This window comes from Tetranychus urticae, chromosome 3 (genome assembly GCF_039701765.1).
Source record: "Tetranychus urticae isolate SD_2017Ah chromosome 3, NJAU_TeUrti_SD_1.0, whole genome shotgun sequence".
NCBI classification, from domain to species: Eukaryota; Metazoa; Arthropoda; class Arachnida; order Trombidiformes; family Tetranychidae; genus Tetranychus; species Tetranychus urticae.
The window spans coordinates 3430377-3445449 of NC_142960.1; the positions used below are offsets into that span (position 1 = coordinate 3430377).

The following is a 15073-nucleotide window of genomic DNA, read 5'->3' on the forward strand; positions in this document are numbered from 1 at the left end:
ATACAATTTGTATGATGGTTGCTAAAGAAGACAGCAAAAGTTAACAATGAAAGCTAAACACTTAATGAAAGCTATTGGTTGTAGATAAATGACATCAACAGGTGAGTAGATAAGGGAATGGTTAATGCTGAAGTCGATAGTGAATATTCGAATACTCGATTACTCGATTATTCTTGAATATGAATAGAGTTTTATTCGAGTATTACAGGTATCCGAATACTTGTATTCGAATAAAAAAATATTCGAATATTCGATCGCAAAACTATCAGCAGTAAACTAACAGTAGGCTTGCGATTTGATGTACAGGTTGTCACCACAGCAAACTAACGACAAAAAGATCAATTAAAACAATTTACTCTCCCATTCATGCAATTTATCTACAACCAATAGCTTTCATTAAGCATTCAGCTCTCACCCAGTCAACTTTGTAACCCTTAAACGATTAGTTTAAATTAAATACATGAGCAAATAGTTATGATTGTTCAGTGTTAAATTGTGCATTTAGTGTTGAATTAAACCATGCCAATCTATTAGTTACGTTCATTACAGTCTCACCATTGTGATTCGAGATTTTTGGTGAAAGGTTGGTTGAGAATCTTATTTTAACAGTAATAAGTTTTGTTACAATTTTCAGAATGTTTCATTTCTAGATCAAAATGTCTTATGTTTACACATCTTTTGGGATTATGAACATCTTTTTGAGTGAGAATTCCAGGACAAAGGAACTTGTTGGTAAAAACTTGAGATGATTTCGATTAAACTCAGGGTTATATGATTTAATAAAACATCTGTATTGAATTTATCATGCATCAAACAAATTTTCTCGATAGGATTTGGTTTTACATTTGATTATTTGAACTGTTCATTTACTGAGTAATACAATGTGAAAATTGCCTAGCCAGGCTGTGGACATGAAGAGTTACTGCGCGTCAAAGAAAAGTCATTTATTGACAATTTTCAAATGCATTAGTCAGTCATCAATTCAATTGGTATTGTTTCAAAAGCTGGTAAACTGACATTTCCCTTCGGATCAAAATCTTATTTTCGCTTATTAAAACAACTATCATTTTCTATTGTTATTTTTGATACTTTTGTTTCAAAACTAGAATGAAAATTACAATTTTTATGATGATTGTTAACGGGCTACACCGGTAACCAGCCATGAGAGCTAGACGCTTAATGAAAGCTATTGGCTGTAGATAAATGATGTCAACAGGTAAATAGATAAGCAAATGATTAACAGTATCTTTGGGTTAAAATATCAGACTATGATATTTACAGATGCAAAACTGTACCCACAACAATTTTTTACCAGTCGATTAAATCGATTTTCCTTCCCATTCAGCCAATTTATCTGCAACCAATAGCTTTCATTGAGCATTTAGCTCTCACCGAGTCAACTTTGTAACTCTTTATACAATTAGTTGAAACTCAATGAACTACATGAGCAAATTGAATTGTTTCTGTATGTTGATAGGTGTATGTAGATGAACAAAACCGGCAAAAATAATCAAAATGAACCAGACTCGACAAAATTCCACAAAAAAATTCCAATGTTTAACAATTGATGTTAATATGAGTCCATTTAAGAAAAGTTTGACGATTAGCGAAGTGAACCATTGACATTTTCAAATCCGATACAGTTGACAAAACACGTAATCCAAAATATACAATCAGAATTACTCTTAAATTGTCGCTGTTGAAAACGCTGTTCACATTTCAAACATGTTCTTTGTACCAGAAGTAATTTCAATTGAAAGCACAATTTATTGCAATTGGTTTTATTGTTGAGACACTGAAAATTGAGAACTATTTTTAAGGATTCACATCGAAATGGATTATATAAATTAACTATTTCCATCAATGTGACCAATTAACTATGCTGAGATAGTTTGAGCGTTTCTGATTATTTTATTTTATCGCAACTTTTATGGTTGTTCAATGTTAGATTAGGCATTGGGTGTTGAATGACCATTTCAATCTGAATATTCATTGCAGTCAATCCTTTTATGAACTGACTGACGTTTAGATTTTATTCATCTGTTAACTTTATATTTGATTTCACACATTACACTTGACACTAACATCTTTTTTTTGATGAAGAAAGCAAAGAAAACGGAAGTAGCAATGCAAATAATGAAAAATTTAATTGTTTATCGTTGTAAATGTAGTAAAATCATAACATTGTTTCAATTGAGATTTTAGGCTTTTCTCTGTATTTGTCTATCCAGGGTGTGGACATTATTTTGACGAGAAGTCGATTGACAACAGTCCATTTTAGGTATATGCTCTAACTAAATCATTCGAAACTTTACAAAGTTTAAACAACAAATCACATGTTGAAGAATTTAATGAGGTTGAGAACGATTCGATCCAGAATTTGAAGCTTGGAATAACCTTTTTATTTGTTCAGTATAATTGCCCATAAGTTGAGTCGAAACAGCATATGCAACAAATTGAATTAATGCCACAATTCCAGCAAGCAAAAGGTCAGTATCTTCGCTGGAATTTCCCTTATTTTCGTCAACAGAACCTGGATTCAATATCTTTCTAGTAATTTCATCTCTTTTAGCCTCTCCACGTGCTGCCGCTATTCCTCTTACCCCTGCAATTAACATGGCGGAAAAGAGATAGATGAAGATTCTACAAATTCTCAAGCAATTTCTCCATTGTTTGATGATCGCCATCAATACGAGTCCGTCAAAGAAAAGCTTCAAGAGAACGAGTACAATGATTACTGGATTGGGAGATATGAGTGTTGATACCAGAGAAAGTCCATCAACCGTAACAAGGAATCCAAAAGCTGCTTTCAAAACGGTTTTCGATTTGCTTTCGACTTTCATCTCCATGATTGTACAACTCAGAATATACAATACGAAACTCGGAAGAAAACTAAATCAGAATTTATTCACTGAATGAGTAGAGACACTATGAAAGGACCCACTTGAAGACCACCTAAATAAATCAACGACGTAATTGCACCGACAAAATTAGCTGTAATATGGAACGAAAATATTCCAATCGAAAATTGACTTTCAAGAATTGTGAACTTGTACCTTGACTACAAATTGACAACATGTAACTTCACTGAATTATAATGAAGACAACTTGAATAAATGCAAGCAAACTAATTGATTGACTGGAATCAACTAGAACTGCATGAAAGTGTTTGCAATAATGAATAAAATGCCACTTATACATCGTATCATTGAAGATGATAAGCTCATCAGTATATTCAGTTGTCACTAGAGATTGTCGGAAACTTGGAAAGTTTGTCAACGAGTCTTCACTTTACTTCACAAGCATAAAAGGTTGCATCAACACGGTGAGTGGAACCAACTATAGCTGCATGAAAGTGTTTGTGAGTATCAATAATCACAAAACTATCAGCTCGGATTAATGCTATCTTTGGATTATTGGATTACAAGTTATAATTCAATATATTAATAAATTAATGTAAGATACATGAATCTTTGGTTACAACAGTAGGCTTGCAATTAGATGTTCAGATTGACGCCACAGTACTTCAATGACAAATTGATCGACCAATCAAATTAATTTGGTTCGTCATTCATGCAATTAATCTACAACCAATAGCTTTCATTATGCATTTAGCTCTCACCCAGTCAACTTTGTAACCCTTTATATATTCAGTTGAAACTCAATGAACTACATGAGCAAATTGAATTGTTTCTGTTTGTTGTTAAATGTGTGTAAATAAGCTAAATTCAAAAATTCGACAATTACATGGTGTTGAGTGGACTGAAGTTGTTGGACAGTATGGTTTTGCAAATAAGTTCTGGTTATTTTGTTTATTAAAACAGCCATCATTCTTGCATGTTAATTTTTGTTTCAAAACTGGGATGAACATTACAATTGGTATGATGATTTTTAACAGGCTGCACGAATAACCAGCCATGAGAGATTAACGCTCAATGAAAGCTAAGATGTCAACAGGTACGTAAGTAGTATCTAATTAGATAAGCAAATGATTAACGGTATCTAAACGGTAAAAGAATTCCAATGTTTAACAATCAATGTTAATATGAGTCCATTGAAGAAAAGTTTGACGATTAGCGAAGTGATCCATGGAAATTTTCAAATCAGAGACATTCGAAAAAACACGTAATTCAAAATATACAATCAGAATTACTCTTAAATTGTCGCTGTTGAAAACACTGTTCAATCCAAACATGTTCTTTGTAAGTAAAAATGCAAAAATGTCCTTAAGATGCTTTGCTCAAAAAAGATTTGCTCAAAATTGGTTGCTCAAATTAACCTCTACGGTTGAATAATACCATTTCAAACTGATTATTCATTGCAGTCAATCCTTTTTAATTGGAGATTTTAGGTGAAATTATGATGTGCGGACAAATGGTCAAGAATCTAGTCTTCAGAAGTGACAAGTTTTGAGAATATAATGAGAAGTTTAGTAACAATTTTCAGAAAATTTCCATTTCTTTCATAAATTATCATGATTTTGCATGCAAACACAATAAAAAAATCTCTAAATCGTTAAGAGATCAGTCGATATGGAATGTGAGTTGAATTTACTGTTGATTAAAAGACTAATCGAAACATTGCAAAGGTAAAAATATCTTTTTATTCATTTATTTATTTCCTTTGGTCATAATTTCCAACATTAAAAGTTCGAAGACAAAATAAGCCTAAGTTTTAGCACTAAATTAATAAGAATAAAGAGGTGAGTAAGGCGGAGGATTATTCGATTGAGAAGGTGGAGAGTTGGTGGAAGCTTGGAATAACCTTTCCAGTTGTTTAGTATACCTACTTATCAATTTAGTCGATTCAATATCTCTCTAGTAACTTCATCTCTTTTAGCCTCTCCATAAGATGCCGCTATTCCTCTTGCCCCTACAAGTAACACGATGTAAAAGAGATGGATGAAGATTCTACAAATTCTCAAGCAATTTCTCCATTGTTTGATGATCGCCATCAATACGAGTCCGTCAAAAATAAAGCTTAAAGAGACAGGATACAATGATATCCGGCTGGGGAGCCATGCACGCTGATACCAGAGAAAGCCCGTCAAACGCAACATTGAATCCAATAAATTCCGTCACAATTGTTTCCAATTTGCTTATTCACTGAATGAGCAGCGACTCTGTAAAAAGACACATTCGAATACCACCTAAATACGCAAAATTGGCCGTAATAAGGAACGAATATATTTCAATTAAAATGAAGAAATTACTTTGAAGAACTATTAACTTGTACCTTTGTCATGATTCCTTGACTCGAAATTAATAGCTTGTAACTTCACTGAATTATAATGAAAACAAAATGAATTGATGGAAGCAAATTAATTGATTGACTTAAAATCAACTACAATTGCATGAAAGTGTTTAAATAATGAATAAAATTCCCCTTACACATCGTACCATTGAAGATGAGCAGCTCATGAGTATATTTAGATCACACTTGAGATTGTGTCGAATAGTTATAATGAATGTGTTTGCAATAATGAATAAAATGTCACTTTGACATCGTTGACATTAAAAATAAACTCAAAACATTCGTTGAAAGCTATTTCGCTAATTTAACTAATTCGATTAAATCAAGAATGATTAAAGCCGATAGAATTATTGGCTTAATAAGATAGGATTAAATGAGTGAATCCACTAGACCCTACTAAGTTCGACTTGTTTTGAAAATTTCTTTGTATCCGCCTCTATTAGCAATTGGATCTAGAAAATTTTCTTATTCTCATTCCCCATACGTTAGTCTATGATGCACAAGTATAGCTGTTAAAAGTTGCAAGCAACAATAATTGCCCTTTTCAAATCATTAGTATATCTTCCGATGAGGTAAGCCAAAATTAAATTGAAAAGTATTCCCGATACGAGCAGTATTTCAAAAACAAAAATAAGAGACATAATAACAATCACAATTATGATGAGGATTCGCCAGATACTCAGGAAAAGTCTCCATTCCTTAATGACAGCAGTCAATAATAATCCTTGAATGAGTAGAGACACTAAGAAAGGACCCATTTGTAGACCACCTAAATACACTAACGACGAAATCGCACCGACAATATGTGCCGTAATAAGGAACGAATATGTTCCAATCAAAATTGACTTTAAAGAAGCCATGGTTCCTTAACTCGAAATTAATAGCTTGTAACTTCACTGAATTATAATGAAAACAAAATGAATTGATGAAAGCAAATTAATTGATTGACTTGGAATCAACTACACCTGCATGAAAGTGTTTGAAATAATGAATAAAATGTCACTTTGATATCGTATCATTGAAGATGATCACCTCATGAGTATATTTAGATCACACTTGAGATTGTGCTAAATATTAAACGTTAATAGTAAACGTTTAGACTTTTGAACCTTTTCTCTGTACAGAAACATGTCTAATACAATCTCCAATCGATCAGAAGCAATTGCATAAAAATAATTCATACAATTTTCTGATTACAAGTTGTAATTTAATATTAGGACTTAGGTAAATCCTGATTAACGATATGAAGAATTAATTTTTAGCTCGTTTCCAGAATTGCAATTTGATTTACAGATTGACGCGACAGCACTTCAATGAAAAATTGATTAACCAATCAAATTAATTTGCCTTCCCATTCATGCAATTAATTTACAACCAATAGCTTTCATTAAGCATTTATCTCTCACTCAGTCAACTTTGTAAGCCTTTATACAATTAGTTAAAACTCAATAAACTACATGAGCAAACTGAATTGTTTCTGTATGTTGTTAAATATGTGTAAATGAGCTAAATTCGAAAAATAATTTTAGACCCGAGAAGTGAATTGTTTCAGTTTACTGTATTAACTATAGTTTTCAGTCAGAAATATTAGGGTGTTCGATAATGTGTTGACCTCAATATGAAAAATAAATTATTTTTTCGAACTAAAGAGTTAAATCACTTCCTTGGGAAGTATATACAGTAGAGGCCATCTATCTAACAATCAATGTTACTATGAGTCCATTGAAAGAAAGTTTGACGAGAATGAAGCCAATCTGTCGATTAGCGAAGTGAACCATGGACATTTTCAAATCAGAGACATTTGACAAAACACGTAATCCAAAATATACAATCAGAATCGCTCTTAAATTGTCGCTGTTGAAAACGCTGTTCAATCCAAGCATGTTCCTTGCACTCGAAGTAAACTATTTGAAACTTTGAACTGAAAGCACAATTAATTGCAATTGGTTTCATTATTGAGACACTAAAAATTGAGAACTATTTTAAGGAATTACATTGAAATGGATTATATAAATGAATTATTTCCATCAATGTGACCAATTAACTAATATTTAACAAACCCTTTTTCTTTATCACCCAAATAATCAGCAAACTCATTGTTTTCCTGAAAGCAGAGAGGAGATGAATGCTGAGATAGCTTTGATCATTTCTGATTATTTCGTTTTATCACAACTTTTATGGTTGTTCAATGTTAGATCAGGCATTGGGTGTTGGATGATACCATTTCAATCTGATTATTCACTACAAACCATTTTTTTTATTCGAAATTTTTGGTGAAATTTTGATGTTCGGGCAAATGGTCAAGAATCTAGTTTTCAGAAGTGACGAGGATATAATGAGAAGTTCAGTAACAATTTTCAGAAAATTTACATTTCTTTAATATTTTATAATGATTTTTCATGTAAACACAAAAAAATCTCTGAATCTTTAGGAGATCAGTCGATATGGAATGAGGGTTGAATTTACTGTTAATTAAAGAACAAATCGAAACATTGCAAAGTCAAAAAATCTTTTTATTTATTCATTTTCAAGTAACTTTTACTTTGGTCATAATTTTTAACATCAAAACGGATCGTTTAGACACAAAATGAGTCAAAGATTAAGCACTAAATTAATAAGAATAAAGAGGGTAGTAAGGCGGAGGATTATTCGATGGAGAATGGTTCGATCCAGAATTTGAAGCTTGGAATAACCTTTTTATTTGTTCAGTATAATTGCCAATAAGTTGAGCCGAAACACCATATGCAACCAATTGAATTATTGCCCAAATTGCAGCAAGCAAAAGAACAGTATCTTCGCTGGGATTTTCCTTATTTTCGTCAACAGAACCTGGATTCAATATCTCTCTAGCATCTTCATCTCTTTTAGCCTCTCCATAAGATGCCGCCATTCCTCTTGCCCCTACAAGTAACACGACGTAAAAGAGGTAGATGAAGATTCTACAAATTCTCAAGCAATTTCTCCATTGTTTGATGATCGCCACCAATACGAGTCCGTCAAAGAAAAGCTTCAAGAGAACGAGTACAATGATTACTGGATTGAGAGATATGAGTGTTGATACCAGAGAAAGTCCATCAACCGAAACAAGGAATGCAAAAACTGCTTTCAAAACGGTTTTCGATTTACTTTCGACTTTCATCTCCATGATTGAACAGCTCAGAATATACGATACGAAACTTGGAAGAAAACTAAATAAAACAAAGTTTATTCACTGATGTAAGTTTATATTGACTTAGAAAATTTAAACAAAACTCAATTCGGAAATGACGTGCACAGTGTGAAGAAAATTTTAATTGTAACTTCTCGCTACTATGCTACTACTAAATAATATTGTTCAGCTTGCTTATTTAAGGTAAGGTTAGGGTACAATATCGTTTAAGGTAAAAAACCGAGAGGCGTGTTAACAAAATAAAAGGGTTTAATTAATTGAATTACAATGGGTTAGTATTGTTGATGTTAAACTGATTTACATTGTCAGTGGACAAAGGGTTTCACATGGTGTTTTTTACTCTAAAGGTTGATGCAAAAATAAGGTTATGTAATGCGGAAAGCGATAAATAAATGCAAGGGAAAATAGATGAAGGGTTGTGTGATCAAGTGCGATACTCCTCATAAAAACTAATATGGTTTGATTAGTTTACAAGATTTCCCGTTCTAATCATCTTTGGCATGAATGGAAACTCTTCTTGGGAGAGTCTCTTGGATTCTTGAGAAAGGGTTGAGATGTCAATTGAACATGTTGCAAACACTAGCTATTTCAGATATGCTCAGAGTCGAGATTCTAAGTGTTGCATATAAACAACGAAATGGATAATTATTATATTCTTTTATGATACTACACTATATTTAGCTGTTTTATTAATATTATTAGATCATATTGTGCGTTTTCTGTGGAATAATAAAAGAGCCAAAAGATAATTTCTGTTAACCCTCCGTTGCTACTCTTAAAAAAAGTCACAAATATGCTACTCTTTGGACAAAACTGTCCGTAGCCTTAACAGCAGTAAGAAGTAAATGAGAGGCAAAAGTTGTAAAATGGGGGTAGCGTTGACCCTGACCCTAACTTTTGACCAAAATTTTGTCAGTTCTCTTTTTTATTGCTTTTTTGGTTTCTGTGTCTTATGTTTGACTTTTTTGACTTTTTTGACTTTTCTCAAATCTATTGAAATTTTGAGTTTTGCTTGAAATCTTGCTATGGCAGTCTAACTCATTTTAATCCTAGAATTTTCTCATTTTCGTATCAAAAAACCGCAATAGATATTGAGATGCCACTAAATGTATCTTCTAGAGCATATTTTAATCTATTGAAATCCATAATCAAAAGTTAGTGACATTTAATAAATTTTGATCAATGGTTGTTCATTATTTAATGCACCTTTGACTTTAATTGCTTTTATTGATAAAACTATATTGGTATCTTCATTGATTTTACATTCAATTCAAATGCTTCTTTCTCGTAAAACATATTCAGCCCGATCTCAAAATTTTCAAAATCAAAAACTGAGATAGTTGTTACCATCATAAAACCAAAAAAGTTGATTTGACCTTTGCCCTCTCTTTGCTAATTATCTTCGCTTTTTCTTACGGAAAGGCTTGTATAAGCTATTGATGACTCTTTTTGTGAGTTGTTACAAAAAAGCAATAAAGTGGTCAAAAAAATAAAAGAGAATTTTATTGCTCCGTAGCTTTGGCAGTGCATTTACGCAAAGCTACTCTTGTGACTTTTTTGTCTTTGACCGTGCTAGTCACTCTTTATATCAATATTACAGGTAAACTATAATGTCCATACTCTTTGTTTTCGAGATGTACACACTCATATCTATGATTGACAATGTTCCGGAGTCAAAAGTTTCTAACTCATAAGGTTTTGATTTTATTAACATTCAAAAATTATTTTGGACAAAAAAGTCTAAGAGTAGCAACGGAGGGTTAATGCTCCTTATTGCTTAGTTTAATCATCTTTTCACGAAATGACATGATTCTTTTGGGTGAAGCAAACTAAATCAAAGTAAGAAGCCAAATCAATTTGTTTATGATTTGAAAATGGCATGAAATATTAACTCTGGGTTCGTTTTGAATAACTTTGGTTGATGCAATTAAAAATCAATGTTGATAATTCAATTTAGTCAAATTATCTATTGTGTCTCGGAAAAGCAAAACAAAGCAAAAGCTTTCCATCATCTTCAGATCGTTTGATATCGGTAACGATAACCATTGTAAACATTGTTTAATAAAGTCCCGTTGAAGAGAAAAAGTAAAATTATGAAACCCGATTCAGGGGCGATTTAGTAGTATCAACGACTTTTGACATCATTTGGCACAGCACACTTCGCAGTAGCGTCTTGTTTTTGATGAAAAAGGCAGAGAAATAAAAGTAACAACGTAAATGATGAAAAATTTGTTTATTGTCGATCAAATTAACGCAAAATAAGTTTGACTTACAGGACGCTATCGATTTGTTGCTACAGTCTATGATGCACAAGTATAGCTGTTAAAAGTTGCAAGCAACAATGATTGCTCTTTTCAAATCGTTAGTACAGGGCATTTCAGCTAATTTTACCGTTGTAAATTGGCTATATCTTTGCCCCTGGTTGACCTTATGGTTAGATATTTGGTGCATGGAAAATTAAGAGATACTCAATTGCCATATTTCAAGGTCAAGGGCATTGGGTTATTTGACCTCTAACTGATATTCAAAGGTCATTTCGTAAGAGGGCAAAATTTTTCAGATTGATTGATGCTAGTGAGATGTTTATAACTTATTCTGGTCAAAAGATATGAATGTTTACATATTGTTGTGTTGATCAATTGGTTTTAAGAAAAATGCATACATCTTTCAACGGTGTGTGTTACTAACGCCTAGTAAACATCAAACAATCTGTAAATTTTTGCACTCTTAGAAAATGACCTTTAAATATCAGTTAGAGGTCAAATAACGCAATGCCCTTGAATGACCTCGCCCTTGAAATATAGCAATTGAGTATCGCCCAAATTTCCATAAACAAAATATTCTACCTCAAGGTCACTCAGGGGCAAAGATATAGCCAATATACAACGGTAAAATTAGCTGAAATGCCCTGTATATCTTCCGATGAGGTGAGCCAAAATTGAATTGAAAAGTATGCCCAATATGAGCACTATTTCAAAAACAAACAAATATGTCTTTGAGTCGTCATCTAATTGTTTAGAACCGATGAGGAAAACAATTCCAAGCACTGATAAGATCGACATAATAACAATCCCAATTATGGTGAGGATTCGCCAGATACTCAGGAAAAGTCTCCATTGCTTAATGACGGCAGTCAATAATAGTCCCTGAATGAGTAGAGACACTATGAAAGGACCCACTTGAAGACCACCTAAATAAATCAACGACGTGATCGCACCGATAACATTTGCTGTAATAAGGAACGAATATATTCCAATCAAAATTGACTTTGCGGAACTGTTAACTTGTACCTTTGTCATGATTCCTTGACTCGGAATTAATAGCTTGTAACTTCACTGAATTATAATGAAAACAAAATGAATTGATGGAAGCAAATTAATTGATTGACTCGAAATCAACTACACCTGCATGAAAGTGTTTGAAATAATGAATAAAATGTCACTTTGACATCGTATCATTGAAGATGATCACCTCATGAGTATATTTAGATCACACTTGAGATTGTGTTCAATAATAAACGTATGGACTTTTGAACCTTTTCTCTGTACAGAAACATGTCTAATGCAATCTCCAATCGATCAGGAGTCATTGAATAACAATAATTCACACAATTTTCTGAATAAGACAGAAATGAATAAACTTTCCAAAAAACTTTCAATTTCACACATTTATGTACACGTTTACGGTTTTTGTCACAAACCGCTTTGACAAACTCAAAAAGTTTGTTCACAAATGTTCACTTCCCAAGCATAAAAGGTTGCATGGAATGAAAACGATTAAAAGTGGACAAAATTTTCATTTACAGTCATAGTCTTACAGGTACAAAAAAGTTATTGTCACAAAATCGAAAGTCAATGAATTAGCGAATGCTGCAGACATTTTGTTTACTTGAGCCTTTAAGTTTCAACCATTTAATAAAATGAATCTTTGGTATCGATGACAGAATTTTTGAGTTCTTTATTATATTTGTCATTGCAAAAGATTTGAATGGAATAGAATTGAAATATTACAAGAGTAAAAGTTGATTTCACCGAATGCTGATGGGTTCACTTTCAATGACTGGATATAAAATGATTAGTTTCCATCAAACATTGCAAGATTTTATAACAATTCATTAGCCTTGATTATTCAGTCGTTTATTGTTCATTTTATTCACTGTTTCATATTAAAAGTATCGATAAGATTAATCAAAATTCTGGTAAAACAATCTGATTGATGCTGGTTCTGATTGCAACCTTTCTGGTTAAACTAACATAAGCGTTGTGAACTTTCCTCTTCTCTGCATCCAAACTCATGATCTTTGATTTTTTAAGTCTATTTCGATCATTAATTTCGACTTGCTTGTAACTTATTGAACCTATTAAATTGAGTTATAATTTAACAGTAATTGTGAACGGAACCATAACCAGGCAATTTATTACTATTTATCTTACAATTAAATAAGGCAATAATGAGTTAAGTAAAAAAATTATCGAGTTTACATGAACGAAGATGCTTGTTAATACAATGTCGATGGAACAAAATTTTAGCCATCTGTTAGTTCACTGGTAATGTATTTGCCGACGAGCCAGGCCGAGAGTGCATAGCAAAGTATTTCAATTGCTAGGACAGCTTCAGGGACGATTAAATAAATTTTCTTTTCCTCGTCAGATTCCTTGATAATCCCAAATATTCCAAATATGGCTAAAAATGAACATAGAATAATCAGGAGCATGATTACAAATCGACTAATCTTAAGAATAAACTTCCAACGTCTAATAACAGCCATAAATAAGAGTCCATCAATGGCAAGACTAATTAAAGTCAAACCAATATCTGAGCCACTCAAAGACACAATCGCTGTAAGCAATCTGATGCCATCCAATAAAACAAGGAAGCCAAAGAGTCCTGTTAGAATCGTTTTTGAGGCACTGTTGGTTTTATCCTCCAAGATGGGCTCATTACTTGACATTTTGTTACTTTAAATTTCAATGTTTAATGAAACAAATCACAGTTAATGGAAATTGAAAACTACTCTTTGAGGGATTCACATGAAAAGCACATTATCAACTGAATGTTTTTTCACTTCTAATTTACTAATCTAACTTGATTTTGTGATATTTTGATAATGATTTTAACTCCATTGTTTTCATTGAAACATGAATTATAAATTAATTGAAGGCAAAGCTGCTAAAAAAGGCGAACCAGAATGCTGGGTTAACAATCTAATCAGTTTTATTGTAAATCAGATTGAAACATGTTTATTTGATAGTTTCATTTAATTGCAAATGTCACCTCAACATGAAGTCGGTTAAGAAAGCGTCGTTTAAAAATCTGTGAGCTTAGGAAGAAGCTATTTCGCAAGAAAAATAATTTATATTTTTAATTGCCTAAAATTAAATGTGTGTGATTAGATATGGAGCGGTAAATGGTACATTCACATGACTTGCAAGCTCAGGCATATGTAACACTATCCAATTTAGTAATATATCGCCCAGTAAGCCTGGTCAGAGCAGCATAACAGAGTACCCCAATGCTTAGGAAGACCTCGGACATGATCAATCCGTTTCTCTGTGATTTTTCCAAATTATCATCACCAAACTTAAAGAGCAACATCACTGCTCATCAAAAATTTATTTCCAATTTCCATTACTAATTCACTTGTGATATAAACTTGACATCGAATTATAATCTACAAACGAACCATGGAAAGCACTCCTACAAAAACTTGGTTGACATGAATATTCAGTTTCGCCGCTGCAGTGGACTTCATTTTATTGTTCTCAGCAGTAGTTTGATCCAACAGATCAGAGATCTGCCTTATCTTCATTACTACGATACTCGGCTGTGTATTTTTATTCTTTCGCATTGAAAGCTATATAAATAAAATGGAGAGTGCTTCATTTGTCTAAGCTTCAATTGATAGTTTATCTACCAAGGAAAGCTTTATCCATGTGCACAGACGATTATTAAAGTCGCATTGAGATCTCGAGTTGATATCTCAGTAAATGTAAATAAGGATTAAAAGGGAAAGCTTAAAGTAAGATTAAAGAATCGCCTGGAACAATGAGTCCTCGTTGTGGTCATGCATAGATATAAAAAGTAGAATGAAAACTTAAGAACCTTAACACTGGTGAAAATACTTCTGTACCACAACCTCGTCCATTTCCCATTTTACTAACACAATCAATGTAACTTTTGTTTCACGTTTCATTGAAGAGGGTGTTTCACAGTTCGCAACTGTCAACTGTTCTTGTTATTACATTCAGTATAAAAATCATCAATTTGTTATTGTGTTTCTAAAGCCATTCCTAAAAAAGTAATTTACATTTTGCTAGTTTACCTGTGATATCCTCAACTCAACATCAAGTTTGAATAAAAAAACTGAATATGAAAGATATAGAGAATAATATAGAGAATAAAATGGAGTACAAAGTAATCAGTCCTGCAAAACCGTGGTTGATAGGAATATTCAGTCTCCTCATCGCTGCGAATGTCACCATATTGATCGGAGCATTAGCTTCATCCAGTGAATCAGGCATTCGTTTTGCCATCATTAGTCTTGTCATCGATGGATGGATGTTAGCAGCAATCATCATACAGTGGAGAGTTACAATTAATATTGGTCGAATCTTATTCTTTATTGGAACGGTGTTTACTGTTATTGGTATT

At 32.6% G+C, this 15073-nt stretch overlaps 3 long non-coding RNA genes across 3 annotated transcripts; 2 read left to right on the plus strand and 1 right to left on the minus strand.

Annotated features, from left to right (window-relative positions):
- The first annotated feature begins 205 nt into the window (after nt 1–205).
- On the plus strand, nt 206–798 carry LOC112539927 (uncharacterized). The gene is made up of 2 exons (XR_003083906.2): nt 206–583; nt 651–798. It is a non-coding gene; the product is annotated as an uncharacterized LOC112539927 (long non-coding RNA).
- A 3782-nt stretch (nt 799–4580) lies between these two features.
- Nucleotides 4581–5758, minus strand: LOC112539926 (uncharacterized). The gene is made up of 2 exons (XR_003083905.2): nt 5236–5758; nt 4581–5149 (listed from the first exon to the last, which is right to left on the minus strand). It is a non-coding gene; the product is annotated as an uncharacterized LOC112539926 (long non-coding RNA).
- Nucleotides 5739–11849, plus strand: LOC149093184 (uncharacterized). Its single transcript, XR_016200291.1, has 2 exons — nt 5739–5825; nt 11350–11849. It is a non-coding gene; the product is annotated as an uncharacterized LOC149093184 (long non-coding RNA).
- The last annotated feature ends 3224 nt before the right edge of the window (nt 11850–15073 follow it).